The sequence below is a fragment of the Dama dama genome, chromosome 32, assembly GCF_033118175.1.
Source record: "Dama dama isolate Ldn47 chromosome 32, ASM3311817v1, whole genome shotgun sequence".
NCBI classification, from domain to species: Eukaryota; Metazoa; Chordata; class Mammalia; order Artiodactyla; family Cervidae; genus Dama; species Dama dama.
Window position 1 is genome coordinate 42227207 of NC_083712.1, and position 14421 is coordinate 42241627.

Below are 14421 nucleotides of genomic sequence, written 5' to 3' on the forward strand. Positions count from 1 at the left end.
AGGGCATGGCAACCCACTCCAGTATTCTTGCCTGGAGAATCCCATGGACAGCGGAGCCTGGTGGGCTACAGCCATAGGGTTGCAAAGAGTCAAACATGACTTTACCCCACACGCACATATTTGATCAATCATTTCAAGTCACCTAATCATCATCAATTATATTTGAAATTCAGTCACACATTTGCAAGAAAGAAGTCTTGTAAAATTAGCAGAATACAAGTAATATCACTAGTGGCATTAATAAGGTCATAAGTAGGTATTTAAGAATGTCCATTAGGTGTGTCCCTAATGGGACACCCAGTGTCTCCCCAGGTCGTCTGACCAGTCTGTTCTTACCAATTTCTACCTTTAAGGGATGTGATCTATTGGCATTGGACATAAAGCTCACCAAAGATGTCTGTAGGTGCAAGGTGAGTGGTGGGTCATCATGATCCCTTACAAGACTGAGAAAGGAATGTTATCATCTAAGGAATGTTATCTTCTGGCTGGAGCCAGAAGAAGAAAAATGGATCTTCTTGGTTGAGCAGGTATTTCTGCCATTGGAGAGGTCTAGTTAATTCATAATGCAGATGCCCAATGTATACTGGAGGGGAGAGAGGAGGCCCAAAAGGACAGATTTTATAGATATTTTATGTTTAAATTTTTGTTTATGTTTATGTATGTGTTATGTTTATTTTATATTTATGTTTATTTCTAGTTTGTTTTATTTTATTTCCATTTTTAAAATTTAAATTTCTCTTGTCTTGCCTTAAAATGTGAAACATTATCTCATCAGTGTCAACAGGAAAATTGAGCAGCCAGCTATAATGGTGACTTACCCCTACAATGTGAAAGTGAAAGAGGAGAGTGAAAAAGTTGGCTTAAAGCCCAACATTCAGAAAACTAAGATCATGGCATCTGGTCCCATCACTTCATGGCAAATAGATGGGGAAACAGTGGAAACAGTGGCTGACTTTATTTTTCTGGGCTCCAAAATCACTGCAGATGGTGATTGTAGCCATGAAATTAAAAGATGCTTACTCCTTGGAAGGAAAGTTATGACCAACCTAGACAGCATATTAAAAAGCAGAGACATTACTTTGCCAACAAAGGTCCATCTAGTCAAGGCTATGGTTTTTCCAGAGGTCATGTATGGATGTGAGAGTTGGACTGTGAAGAAAACTGAGTGCCGAAAAATTGATGCTTTTGAACTGTGGTGTTGGAGAAGACTCTTGAAAGTCCCTTGGACTGCAAGGAGATCCAACCTGTTCATCCTAAAGGAGATCAGTCCTGGGTGTTCATTGGAAGGACTGATGCTGAAGCTGAAACTCCAATACTTTGGCCACCTGATGTGAAGAACTTACTCATTGGAAAAGACCCTGATGCTGGGAAAGATTGAAGGCGGGAGGAGAAGGGGATGACAGAGGATGAGACGGTTGGATGGCATCACCGACCCAATGGACATGGGTTTGGGTGGACTCCGGGAGTTGGTGATGGACAGGGAGGTGTGGCATGCTGCGGTTCATGGGGTCGCAAAGAGTCGGACACAACTGAGCAACTGAACTGAACTGAACCCCTACAATGTGCTGTAATATTCAGTTTAGTTCAGTTCAGTCGCTCAGTCGTGTCTGACTCTTTGCAACCCCATGAACTGCAGCACGCCAGGCCTCCCTGTCCATCACCAACTCCCGGAGTCCACCCAAACCCATGTGCATTGGGTCGGTGATGCCATCCAACCGTCTCATCCTCTGTCATCCCCTTCTCCTCCCGCCCTCAAATCTTTCCCAGCATCAGGGTCTTTTCCAATGAGTAAGTTCTTCACATCAGATGGCCAAAGTATTGGAGTTTCAGCTTCAGCATCAGTCCTTCCAATGAATATTTAGGACTGATCTCCTTTAGGATGAACTGGCTGGATCTCCTTGCAGTCCAAGGGACTCTCAAGAGTCTTCTCCAACACCACAGTTCAAAAGCATCAATTCGTCAGTGCTCAGCTTTCTTTATGGTCCAACTCTCACATCCATACATGACTACTGGAGAAACCATAACTTTGACTAAACAGACCTTTGCCAGCAAAGTAATGTCTCCACTTTTTAATATGCTGTCTAGATTGGTCACAGCTTTTTTTCCAAGAAGCAAGCATTATAATCTATTTGTAATGAAACTGGACTTCTGAAATCTCATCAAGGAGCCTCTGAAAAAATGCAGCTCATGTTAAGACCCACCACTGGGGAGGGAAAGTCTGGAAGACCATGTGGGTCAGGTCTCACAATTACTGGGGTCTGGAATTTAGACTTTTGGTATTATCTCCAGTATCGTTATGCATCCAACCACAGCCGTAGCTAACAGGATTGATAAAAGATGCTACTCGTTATTTCTTTGAATTTCACAAGCCTGTATTGCACTTTGAATTCATATTTGATAATTTTATAAAGTTTTATTGAAACGAAGCAGTACTCTCTGGTCCTTCCCCCCCATCCCCCCACCCCCACCACATCCTCCACCTACCTTTTGTCTATGGAAAAATTTAGCCAGAGAACAAGTTTAATCGGGGAAGTGAGAAAATGCAGAAACAAAGGAAAACAACCCAACAAGACTAAAAAATAATGATAGCTTAGTCAATAAGTTAAAGACCTGTCATTCTGCTCAAGGGCTATATTCTGAGCCATATCCTGTGAGCCTTCTTGTAGATACTGAAACCCCCGCCAGGTGGAAGAAGTTAACTACATGATGACTAGACTATGGCCATGACATAAGCTGCCACAATGATAAGAACTGGCCTCAAAGACATGGGAGCGAAATGACCCTGGAACTGAAAAGTAACTGTACTTACAACAGTCAAGATGACCCTGGTCAGACCATCGATGACCAATTTCAAGATGATGGTCAGAGCTGACTGTGCTGTTTCTACAAGTAGCCCACTCCCTCAGCTTATAAAAGCTCCTGCCCACTGGTTGGGGGCAGGGAGCCAGCCTTTGACTAGGAGTCTGCCATGCCTCATGTTACCCCCACCACCAGTTGCCAGCATCCAAAATAAAGCAACCTTCCCCTTCCACCAACTTGGCCTTTTTTTTTACTTTTGAGCAGTGAACAGCCAAACCCCACTTTGGGCTACATTGTAAATAGCACAGCTGTGTTTATTGCCCTCCTTTCCTATTAAAATTATTAATTTTGGAAATATATATGTACTATATGTCACAACTATGATCCTGTAAAGTTTTTTCTAGTGATAATCTAAAAAAAAAAAAAAAAAAATGAAAGTGGTCCAGGACTCTTTTGACCTTTGAAGAATCGAGCCTAAGATAAACTGGCCTAATTTATAACCCTCTTTCTATCTTGGTAATGTGTCCATTCACTGAGCTCTGGTATTTTTCCTGTTAAAAACCCCTTTTACTATTTTTCCCTATACAGAGTATGTATTGTCTACCAAATTTCAGGCATTCAGTACTAGCTCATTGCATGATTTCATTAACTGCATAAATAATTTGTCAAGTTTCTGGTAGTTACACTGTGTAGGTTTTACTCATTTAACAAACATTGATTTTTGAGCAACTGCTATGTGCCAGACTTTATATTCACTGTTGGGAATGGAAAGATGCATTTTAGAAATTCACAGCCCAGGGAAGAAAGCCAGACACATAAAGAGATAACAAAAAAATGAATAGGGAATTCCTTGCTGGTCCATGGTTAGGACTCCCCAGTTTCCCTGTCAAGGGTGCAGGTTCAGTCCCTGGACTAAGAGGGATAGGGACAGCAGAGAGAAATCAGAGAACACGCCCTGTTGGAGTTGACCGCTAACATGAGTCTCTAAAAGGTGACCAGATGTTAGCCAGAAATTGCATTTTAGTTAGCTTAAACTAAAGCTACTTTTTGAGTTATTATCAAACCAACTGAAGCTCTCCTTTTCATTTTCCTTTTCTTGAGACTCTCAGAAAGGCAACTGAAAGGAGGTGGTAATGACAGGTGGGTGTGAATGTTAGAAAACAGAGAGCTGGGTAAAGAGAAGTAGTTTTCCGTCTTTATCCAAGAGGATGCTCTGCTCAGCCAAGGTTTTCTCAGACACGTGGCAGGTAGAATGCTATACAAGTAGACTTTGAGGGCGGGTGTATCCAATTGCTAGAGCCTTTAGAGTCACACATTCCATTTTTCTTTTCTTAAATTTTATAGTCAACAACCTATTGATGATGGTTTAGTTTCCCAAGTAGATTTCCTGCTACTAAGAGTATAAACTGACCTATGGATTCTCTTATCCCAATTCTATTATTAACCTAATTCTATTAGTTAATTTAGCATTTCAGTTATCCAGCTAAATTAACTGAGTCTTATCAGTTATGAATGAGCCTTATCTTGTTATCAGAGACTCCTGTAGGTTTGATTACTACAAAAATCAGTACCCAAAGCCAGATTATCCTGCTGTGAATTGGCAAAATTGAGTTCATGTATTTTCATACTGAGGACCATAAATACAAACTGAAAAACTCGTCTTCATTTTGCTCTTGCCTGCGAAGTCCTACTGAAGTTCGAATGTTCTTGTATTACTCTCATCCAAAATCTATATCATCCATATTCTGACGAGTCTCAAATTTACATCACAAGCTTGGATTTCTCCTCCTAACTCCAGACTCATGTATCAAAGAATAACATCTCAAATGGTGGTTCCCCTCAATATTAAAAATAGAACTACCAAACAATACAGCAACTCCATTTAGGGGTGTATAATTAAGACAATTAAAAGCAGGATCTCATATTTGTACATTCATATCATACAAGAATTATTCGCAGTATCCAAAAGGTGGAAGCAACTCAAACGCCCACCAATGAATGACTGACTGAAGAAAATGTGACCTATACCTACAATGAAATATTATTTAGCCATAAAAAGGAAGGAAATTCTGGATGAAGCTGGAGGACATTATGCTAAGTGAATTATGCCAGTCACAAAAAGACATGAATTTATGACTTCATTTACATGAGGTATGAGTCCGAGGTTTGAGTATCAAACTCATAGAAACAGAGGAGAATGGTGGTTGCCTAGAGCTGGGGAAAAGGGGAATGGGGAGCTTTGTTTAATGGATATAGAGTTTTCTTTTTTCAAGATGATACATTTCTGGAGGTTAATGGCCCAATAATGTGAATATACTTAACACTGCTGAACTGCATACTTAGAAGTGGTTAGGATGGTCAATTTTATGTGTATTTCACCACAATACATTTTTTTAAAAGAACCCAACTTTTGCTTAATTTGACATTTCCTCTTGAGGGTTGGAAATCAATGTTTCTAGTTGAGGATTCACCTCTCAATAAATGTCAAAGGCTTTGCACACACAGCAGGTGACTTGGATAGGAGGAGAGAAGGTATACAGCATACTTGCGGGATGTTTGTACTGGGAGAAAGAGTATCTTTTGAAAGAAGTATCTTCCCAGTTCATAGGACTGTGTGTCACACACACAGCAAATGCAGTGATTGTAGAGGCTCATTTTGGGAAATGAACTCAAAGTTAGGATGGTGGGGGAAGTTATTAAACTTCTCACTGAGCCCCTGAACCCTGTGATCCCCAACTCTTAAAGGACTATCCTTCATCAGATTTTTAAAATTACTCATGTCGTTTTTGTAGTATGAGTATGCTCATTCTAGAATGTGAAAATACCTTTAATAATAATCTAAAAGTATAAATTCACAGTGACAAGGGGCTTGCTGTTGGATATAAGCCTGATCATGCTTTCGGCAACAGGCGTCCTCTGTAGGTAAACCTACTTTGTGTCTAATTTTTCAAGCATTCCTTGTTACTTTCTTCCTCCCATTTGTATTCCTCCTGCCTAGAAATGACCATGAGAGAGATGTGCCCGGATTATTGGCCTTTGCAAACAAAATTCTGGAGCCTAAGGGAACTATATTAGACCAGTTCTTATTGGCTTCCTCTTTGGAATGAAGTTTGATTACCTTCCTGAACTCAAGAGGATTAGAGACAGTCCCATGGAATGTGTGTGCCTATTCTCACGTGTGTGTGTGTGTGTTGATAACCAACAACTGAGTCTACTATTTAGTTGGGCAAAGAATTGATCAACAGCATTTGTGTTCACTCTCTAGTAGGTGTAAAATATTTTTAAATTTCAGAATTACTATGCACAAAGAACTGCAGTGTATGGTAAGAATCGTGAAGAAATTTAAACATGAATACATATGAGCAAAGCAGGTGAATGGATGACTCCTACGTTTTGACTGATCCTGGGTCAAGAAAGGAGAGCAGATGCAAGAATCCAAAAAGCAGTTTTGATGGTGGTGGCCACTTTAAAGCCCGATCCCTGACACTGATGATGTCCAGTTTCTTCTTTTACAGAACTTAATCTAGTTGAAGATTAGAGACAGCCATGCATTATTCAGCTTTGCACCACTGGGACCAAAGTTCGTTAAACAAATGGATAAATGATTGAGTTAATGAATTCGGGAAAAGTCCCACAGGTATGGTAGCATTTAGCATGAGGAGGAGCAACCCTGTGTCTGGGAGCAAAGTCATCATTCTTACATGTCAATTTTGAGGTCTAAGAATATGGACGTTACCCTCAAGACCCACTGTCAGATCATTTAGCGTGAATTGGCAATCTGACACCAGTGTGCAGAATAAACTAGGAGAGAGGGCTTGACCTTTTAAGAAGGAAAGGGCTAATTTTTTAAATAGGAGGATCAACTTTAGGACAGATGATATAAGCTCGGGTCAGGCGTTTGAAGTTTGAAGACATGGTGAGAAAAACACGTGCAAACTTCTGCAGGCAGTAACCAGACTTTAGCAGAGAGGTTGGTTCCAAGTTGAGGTAGACATTGGAAAGTTGCACCTTCGAGGGGATTCGGAAATGCCAACACCAACCCTTGAACTCCTTGGGTTTTCGCTAGCTGGCAAAGGAGACTCTGATGAATGTGGTGGTGGTGATGATGACAGCTAGCATTTCTGGAGCGTGCCGACCGCAAGTGATCTGTATCTCACTGTATACTCACGACGGCCCCAAGATGACAAGGCCGTTTGGTGACTCAAGCCTCTTTTAGCTAATCAGGGCTGCTTTCACTCTCTTCAGAACCTACAACGAGTGTTCCTAGGGCGAAGCAGCCAGCATTCAGGTCCTGGCGCAGCGCAGAAGCGTGGAGACCCGTCTTTAGGAAATGGCAGCCCACTCCAGTTTTGTTGCCTGGAGAATCCCATGGATGGAGGAGCCTGGTGTGCTACAGTCCACGGGGTCGCAAAGAGTCGGACACGACTGAGCGAGTTCACTTTCACTTTTTCACTTTCCCCTTATTAGAGCTGGAGTCTCGGGAAGGCACGCGCCAGGAGCGCCCAGGGCGCTCAATACTGGTCTCTGCAGCAGCTAGCCCGGCCGGGGCAACGGTCTTTGCCCTCCAGCTGGCAGCTGCGCAGCTCCTGGGCGCGCCCACATGGAGCTAGCGACGCGGCAGCCCGCCTCTCCGCCTCCAGCACCGCCCCCTCGGCTCCCCGCCTCCCCGGCCCAGCACTCGGCGCCCCGTCTGCCCGTCTCCCCGCGCCCCGCCCCTCGAAGCCCCGCCTCCTCAGTCCCGCCCTCCTCTGGGCCCCGCCTCCCCGGCCCACCACTCGGCGCCCCGTCTGCTCATCTCCCGGCGCCCAGCCCCCTATCGCCCCGCCCCTCGGGGCCACGCCCAGCCCGGCCGGGCGCGCGCCGGCGCGTGGGTGCGGGGCGTGAGGTTAGACGGTGGCGGGCGGGGGTGGGGCTGGGACGCGAGGGTCACGTCAAGGCGGCGTAGACAAAGGGCGGGCGCGCGCACGTCCCTACGCACGCCTGGGGCCGGCGGCGGCGGCGGCAGTGGCGGCAAGGGCGGGACGGACGGTCCGCGGAGGGATTTGGCGTCCGGAGCCTCGTGCTTGGTGAGTCGTGCGCGGCCGCCGCTTCCTGAAGGTCACGGGCCTCCAGCGGGGCTGGGGGTTTGGGCCGGTGGCCGCGAGGGCCCGGTCGGGGGACCGCCCTCTCCCTGCGCCGCCCCGGCGTCGGGAGGCACCACTGCCGCTGCCGGGGTGGGGGGTTCCGGGCGGTGGAGCGGCCCGCCCGTCCTCGCCGCGCCCTCCGTCCGGGGCCGGGCCCGCGTCCCCGCGCCCCCGCGCCCCCGGCGTGTGAGAGGTCGCGGGGAGGCGCCTTCGCCGTAACGGCTGAGGCGGCCCCGGGATGTCGGTTTTCCGCTCTTGATACCGAAGGGAGCCCCATTTTGCTTTTCTTGAGGATTTCTCAAGCCTCAAAATCCTTGCCTTTCCGTTTTGATTTCACGACCCGCGAAGCATCCTCCTCCCAGAGGAATTAGTTTATTTCCTGGCTTACCGTGTCACCGAGGGCTTTTAACTTTCGCCGTTGAAAAGTTAGGGAAAATGTACACCGTATGAAACACCACACTTCTGTGGAAGACAGCCCCGTACCGGACCTTCGTGCCTCACCGCCCAGGGAAGGTCTCTGTGCCGTGTGAATAACCTTATTGAGGTCCGTTGAAGAATTTCCCTTTCTGGTTCATTTCCCTTAATTTTGGTTGAAGTTCGAGTACCTCTGCCCCGTGTCGTGTAGATTCTACCTCAAACCAAGAGAAATGGCATGAAAAGCAGTTATCCTTAGACCAAAGATTGTAGAAAAAGAGCCCAGTGTTAATGCCAGTTGGATATTCTTTTCTCGTTTTCACAACGATTTTTTTTTTCAATCTTGTATTTAGAATTTCAGACAGAGAAGTAGATAGAGCAGCGAACCGTGGTGTATGCCTCAGCCAAACCCACGAGCTCACCTATGACTGAGCTCGTCTCATCCCCCTCACGCCACCCCCATATCTCTGGGATAAATCCTTGATGTCAAAAGTAGCTTAAGAGTCAGAATAAAAATGTTACTTTATGACTGCATTGGGACTGAGCCTACCATTACAAGGCCTTCAACTCAGAAACACACAATGGCGTTGAAGAGGGATGGGAAAAGACATCTAAAATAATTAAGCTGCTGGAGGACAGGTTAAAACAAAAGGTGAGGATGAGAGCTTCCAGAGCATCTTGTCTTAACTTTCATTTCTGATGAGCCCTCAAGGCCCAGAGAGGTTCAATGACTTGTCCCGATCTGCAGGGAGTGTGAGAGGTTGAACTGAGGCTGGAAAAGACATCTCCCAAGGCCGCATGTAGTCTTCCTCCTGTACCCTGCTGCTTGCCTTTGACGTTTTTTCTGGAAAAGAGAAAAGTGTGAAAGGACTGTGATTGAAAACTCTTCCAACAAAGGGCTAGGGTGGGCAAATATGATCCTTTCTGCCAAAATCTGGAATAATGAAACTTTGGGATAGGCCTTAAATTATTTCTTAAGCTAGACTTGGGACACATTGAGGAGTTCTCACCATAGCTTTGAGGAAACATGGGAAGATGCTGACCTTAAAAGTGGAATTCCAGACTGAGAATGAGAACAAACTTGAAGATTTAGATTACACTCATAGCTATTTAATGAAGTGTGACTAAGAGAAACTGGAATTATTTTTAGGGGGGTTAACCCTTGGCTTCTCTGGTGGCTCAGACAGTAAAGAATCTGCCTGGAACCCAGGAGTCCCGGGTTTGATCCCTGGTTTGGGACGGTCCCCTGGAGAAGGCAATGGCAACCCACTCCACTATTCTTGCCTAGAGAATCCCATGGACAGAGGAGCCTGGTGGGCTATAGTCCATGGGGTCACAAAGAGTTGGACAGGACTGAGCAACTTACTTACTTACCCTTGATGTTTTGCTCTTGGTAGCCTGGAAAACAATAGCACCCTCCCATAAAACATCCTTCCTTGATGTGAGCAGATAAGAATCCAGCACTGGTGTGTTGCACTATGGGTTAGACTTTTTTTCTTTTAAATCATAATCTGCATTTTCTAGTGTACTTTATCCAATTAAGTTTCCTTGTCTCAAGACAGGTAAATTCAGTATCTGGGCCTTAATTTTTTTTTTACCCTTAAATGCTGCCCGAGGGATGCTGTAATTCTTGTATGTAGACTTCTCTGAGTTTGCTTATAAGTTCAGTTTGTATGATATGACATAATTGTTTATAAATTTACTTTCAGGATGGACTTTTCTTCTGTGAGTTTGTGACCTAAATACAGTAATTGTCATGCACACCTAGCTTATGGAAATGCGGCTCCAGTGAACAGCATCTGGGTATCTTGGTAAATCATGAAGACATGGTGTGGTTGGGGGGAATTGTATTTTTTTTTTGAGGGGCGAAGGTGGTGTGTGCTGGAGAATATGGTTCTGGTCAAGCTTGAGCTGTACTGCAGAATTGTTTCTTTAGGTAAAACAGAACCTTGTCACGGCAGGCATTTACTTCTCACTGTATCATTAGGCTCATGGCAGGGTGGGTACCTGAGCAAGTGTCATCAGTGCCCTGCGTAATAACACTTACTGTAGCATGAGGAATGAATTTTAGAGTTAGGAGAAGCTTGGGATTCCCCGTAAGTCCTTTAAGGCGCTCTTTCCTATAAAACATGGACATGCACACACCACCAGCCATGGGGAGGCCGGCGTGCTCTGTTGAAAAATTTGTCATGGATAAGAGTTGTTAGGGTGTTTGCTTCCTATTAAACTGTGAGCTCAAGATCTGCAACTCCAGAAAAGTACTTTGTAAAACGTAGGCATATAGTACACTTCTGTTGACGTTTTAAATAGAAAAACAAACCAAAAAACCAGTGAGGGAACTTAAATCCACAGAAGGCGAATAACTTATTGACAGTCACACAGAGCAGAAAGGAACAGAGCTGAGCATCCAGCCTCAGACTGGACTCCTGAGTCCAATTCTTAGCCCCTCCTTTGCACAGTTCTCTTCACACCTCAGAGGACAAGGGAGGGGAAGATACGTGGCGTGTATTTTTTTCCTTACCCATTGGAGTTTTCATTATCTTCAAGGTCTGCCTTCAAAGTTTGTGGTCAGTGCTAAGTAAAACAGGTGAAATAATTTTAATAATTTAACCCAAATTATCCAGAATATCTGTTCAACATGTAATCAACATACAAGCCCTATGTTAAATTATCTATTTTTAATTGGAGAATAATTGCTTTACGGTGTTGTGTTGGTTTCTGCCGTGTATCAACATGAATCAGCCATAGGTGTATGTGTATCCCCTCCTTCTTGAACTTCTTCCTACCTCCCACTGCGTCTCACCCCTCTAGGTTGTCACAGAGCGTCAGAGTTGAGCTCCTTGCATCACACAGCAAATTTCCACTGGCTGGCTAATTTTACATACAGTAATGTATATGTTTCAGTAACATACAAGCTCTTAATGAGATCTTTTACATTCCTGTTTTTTCACCTTAAATCACTGAAATTCCAGTGTCTGTTTTTACAGCTCATTTCAATTTCGACTGTCCTCGTTCCCCAGCACTCAGGGGTTATACGTGGTTAGTGGCTGTTGTGTCGGGCAGCACAGAATCACTGTCAACTGAACACAGAGATGAAAGAGTGTTTTATGTTCCTGGTAGAATGCAGGTCTGAGGTTGGAGTTTTTTTTTCTGTTGTACTGGGTCTTTATTGTGTGAGCGGGCCTGCTCAAATTTCGGTGAACGGGGGCTCCTCCTCGTTGCAGTGCAAAGGCTTCGCGCTGCAGTGGCTTATTTGTTGCAGACTGTGGTCTCTAGAGCTCAGGCTTCAGCAGCTGTGGGGCCCAGCCTTAGTTGCTCCATGGCAGGTGGAATCTTCTCAGACCAGGGATCGAACCCCTGTCCCCTGAATTGGTGGTCAGATTCCCATCCACTGTGCCATCAGGGACGTCCAAGTTTGTGGTTTTGGTCATGAGCTTTTTTCTTTCCTGTTGAGGTGATTTCTCTTTGCCTATTTAGGGTTGTTGATACCTTGTGGCAAGTTGAACAAAGAAGTCCCTGGTGTTTCACAGATTTTGCTTTTGTGATGAAATGCTTTCTCATTGTAAGTAAGACTGCTTAGTCATAGGGGTGAGGGAGCTTGACTTTTAAAAAATGGCTAGTGACAAAACTCAATAATAAAATAACCCAATAAAAAATAGGCAAAAGATTTGCACGCTTCACCAGGGAAAACATACAGATGGCCGGTAAGCACACGAAAGATGCTTCATATCATTGGTCACGAGGGAAACACAAAACTATGAGATACCACCTCACATCTATTAGCCTGTCTAAAATTAAAAAGATTGATTGTAACAAGTGTTGGTGAGGATGTAGAGCAGATGGAACTTTCAGACACTATTGGTGAGAATTAACACAAGATGGTCCAACCAGTTCAGAAACCGGTTTGGCAGTTTCATCAAAAGCTAAATGCTACCTCTTTCCACTCCTCGGTATTTGTGTTTATCCAGGAGAAGTGAAAGTGTGTGTCCTTACATGGCTGGTAGGCAGCGGCTTTATTTGTAACAGTCCCTGACTGGAAGGACCAGTTGCTGGGTGAGTGGGTAAAGAAGCTGTGGCCTGTTCTACCCAGGCAACAGTTCAGCAGTAGGGACTGCCATGGGCAGCCCTGAATGGTTCTCAAAGGGATTATGCCAAGTAAAATAAACCAGACAGAAAGGTCTTGAAAAAAGAAGGGCAGGAAGATGCTTCCAGTTACACATACAATACTCAGATATCAAAGCACCAATTTTGAAATGGAGTTCTGAGAGCATTGTTCAGGGTCTTACAGTCCCAGCAAATCAAATTGCCCATTCTTCAACTGATGACCCCAGAATAGCAATGTGTCCTGTATCTTTGTCCTTTTTTTTCTTTTCCAGTGATGTTGCTTTATGTTGAACTTGGTTCCACGTTACTTATTACTCAGATCCAACTTATGGGAGGCCTTTCTGGGCAAGGAGAAAGTATTTAGGCCTTAACTGAGGTCTATCTCAGTTAAGACCATGACCCTGAAGCTGACCAGCGTACATTTCCTCTGTGTGTGTGCCTTTATTTACCATCATATCAAAATGGGGGCATTTGCTGGGTCTGTGACCTGACCGAGTAAACTCGGAAAAGTGGATACTTGCTCCAGAGCAAAGGAGAGGCCAGCCTAGGACACAGAAAGACCCCTAGAGGGGGATGCAGATCTGAGGTGTAGTCCTGCCTCTAACAGGCCAGCTTCGTGGCTCATCTCATTCACTTAACTCTTCCAAGGCTCAATAATTTAAGCCATTAGAAGAGCTTGGATTAGAATTCTCAGTGATTGACTAATGAAGTTGTGGCTTGCTCTAGTCATCATTGGGGTTGTAAACATCTTCCTGCAGCAGTAGTGTCGAAAACAGATTTCTCCTAAGTGTTACGTCATGACTTCTTGGGAAACACCTTCCAGTGCCCCTTCTCTGTAGTAACAGGAACTTAGCATAGTAGTAATAATAGTTGATGTGTTTTGAACATTTCCCTTGTTCTAGGCTTCCCTGGTGGTTCAGCTGGCAAAGAATCCGTCTGCAATGCGGGAGACCTGGGTTCAATCCCTGGGTTGGGAAGATCCCCTGGAGAAAGGAAAGGCTACCCACTCCAGTATTCTGGCCTGGAGAACTCCATGGACTTTATAGTCCATGGGGTCGCAAAGAGTTGGCAACGACTGAGCGAATTTTACTTGTTCTAGGCACTGTGAAAAGTGAACAGTTTTTTTGGTAGGTGTTGTTGAACAGAAGCTTAAAGAAATTTAAGTAATTTACCCAAAATAACAGACTGGGCTTCCCAGCAGGGTGACTGGTAAAGAATCTGCCTGCCAATACAGGAGACTGGAGTTCGATCCCTGGGTTGGGAAGATCCCCTGGAGGAGGAAATGGCAGCCCACTCCAGTCTTCTTGCCTGGGGAATCCTAAGGACAGAGCAGCCTGGGGGGGCTGTAGTCCACAGGGTCGCAAAAGAGTCACACTTGACTGAAGAGCAGAGCACACATATACGCACACACACTCAGACTAGTAAGGTGATCAAGTTAGGGTTCAAATCTAGTGTCTTTTCTTTTGATTCCTGTCTGCGGACATTACCAAATGGTCCCAAGGTGGGTAGAATCAGTTGCCCCAGATTGAGTACTACTGTTCCTGTTTATGTTTAGTATGAGTTTTTAGAAGTATAGTTGCTGGACCTAAGGTTATATGTAATTTAAATTCTGATGGTGAGTGCTGAATTGTTCTGTGTAGAGGTCGTACCCTTGTACATGCCAGTCAGCAGTATTTGAGGGTATTTTCTTTTTTTCACCAATAGGATGGGTTATCAGAAACGTTTTTTGCCACCTCACTGTAGTCTTCATTCACATTTCTTGACAGCTGACCTTTGTCTGAGCTCTTAGTGCTTGCTAGGCACCGTGTAGTAACTTGTGGTTTGTGGATTTTGTGATATGTTTTGAAATGCCTCCCTCCCCATCCAGCCTCTTAAAGTTTGGTACTTAGAATTGTGGACAGCACTCAGGTCATAATCTGATAACAATGAAGTGATCATAGGTACCATTTATTGAGATCTAACCTGTGCAACAGATATTGCG

The 14421-nt window shown here is 44.6% G+C and overlaps 1 protein-coding gene across 1 annotated transcript in view; it reads left to right on the forward strand.

Moving 5' to 3' along the window:
* Nucleotides 1–7766: 7766 nt before the first annotated feature.
* The window catches only part of GPAT4 (glycerol-3-phosphate acyltransferase 4), a 28463-nt gene continuing 21808 nt past the window's right edge, over nucleotides 7767–14421 (forward strand). The window contains exon 1 of the mRNA XM_061134913.1: nucleotides 7767–7865. The gene's annotated coding sequence lies outside the window, so the exon portion shown is untranslated. The remainder of the gene's footprint in view (nucleotides 7866–14421) is intronic.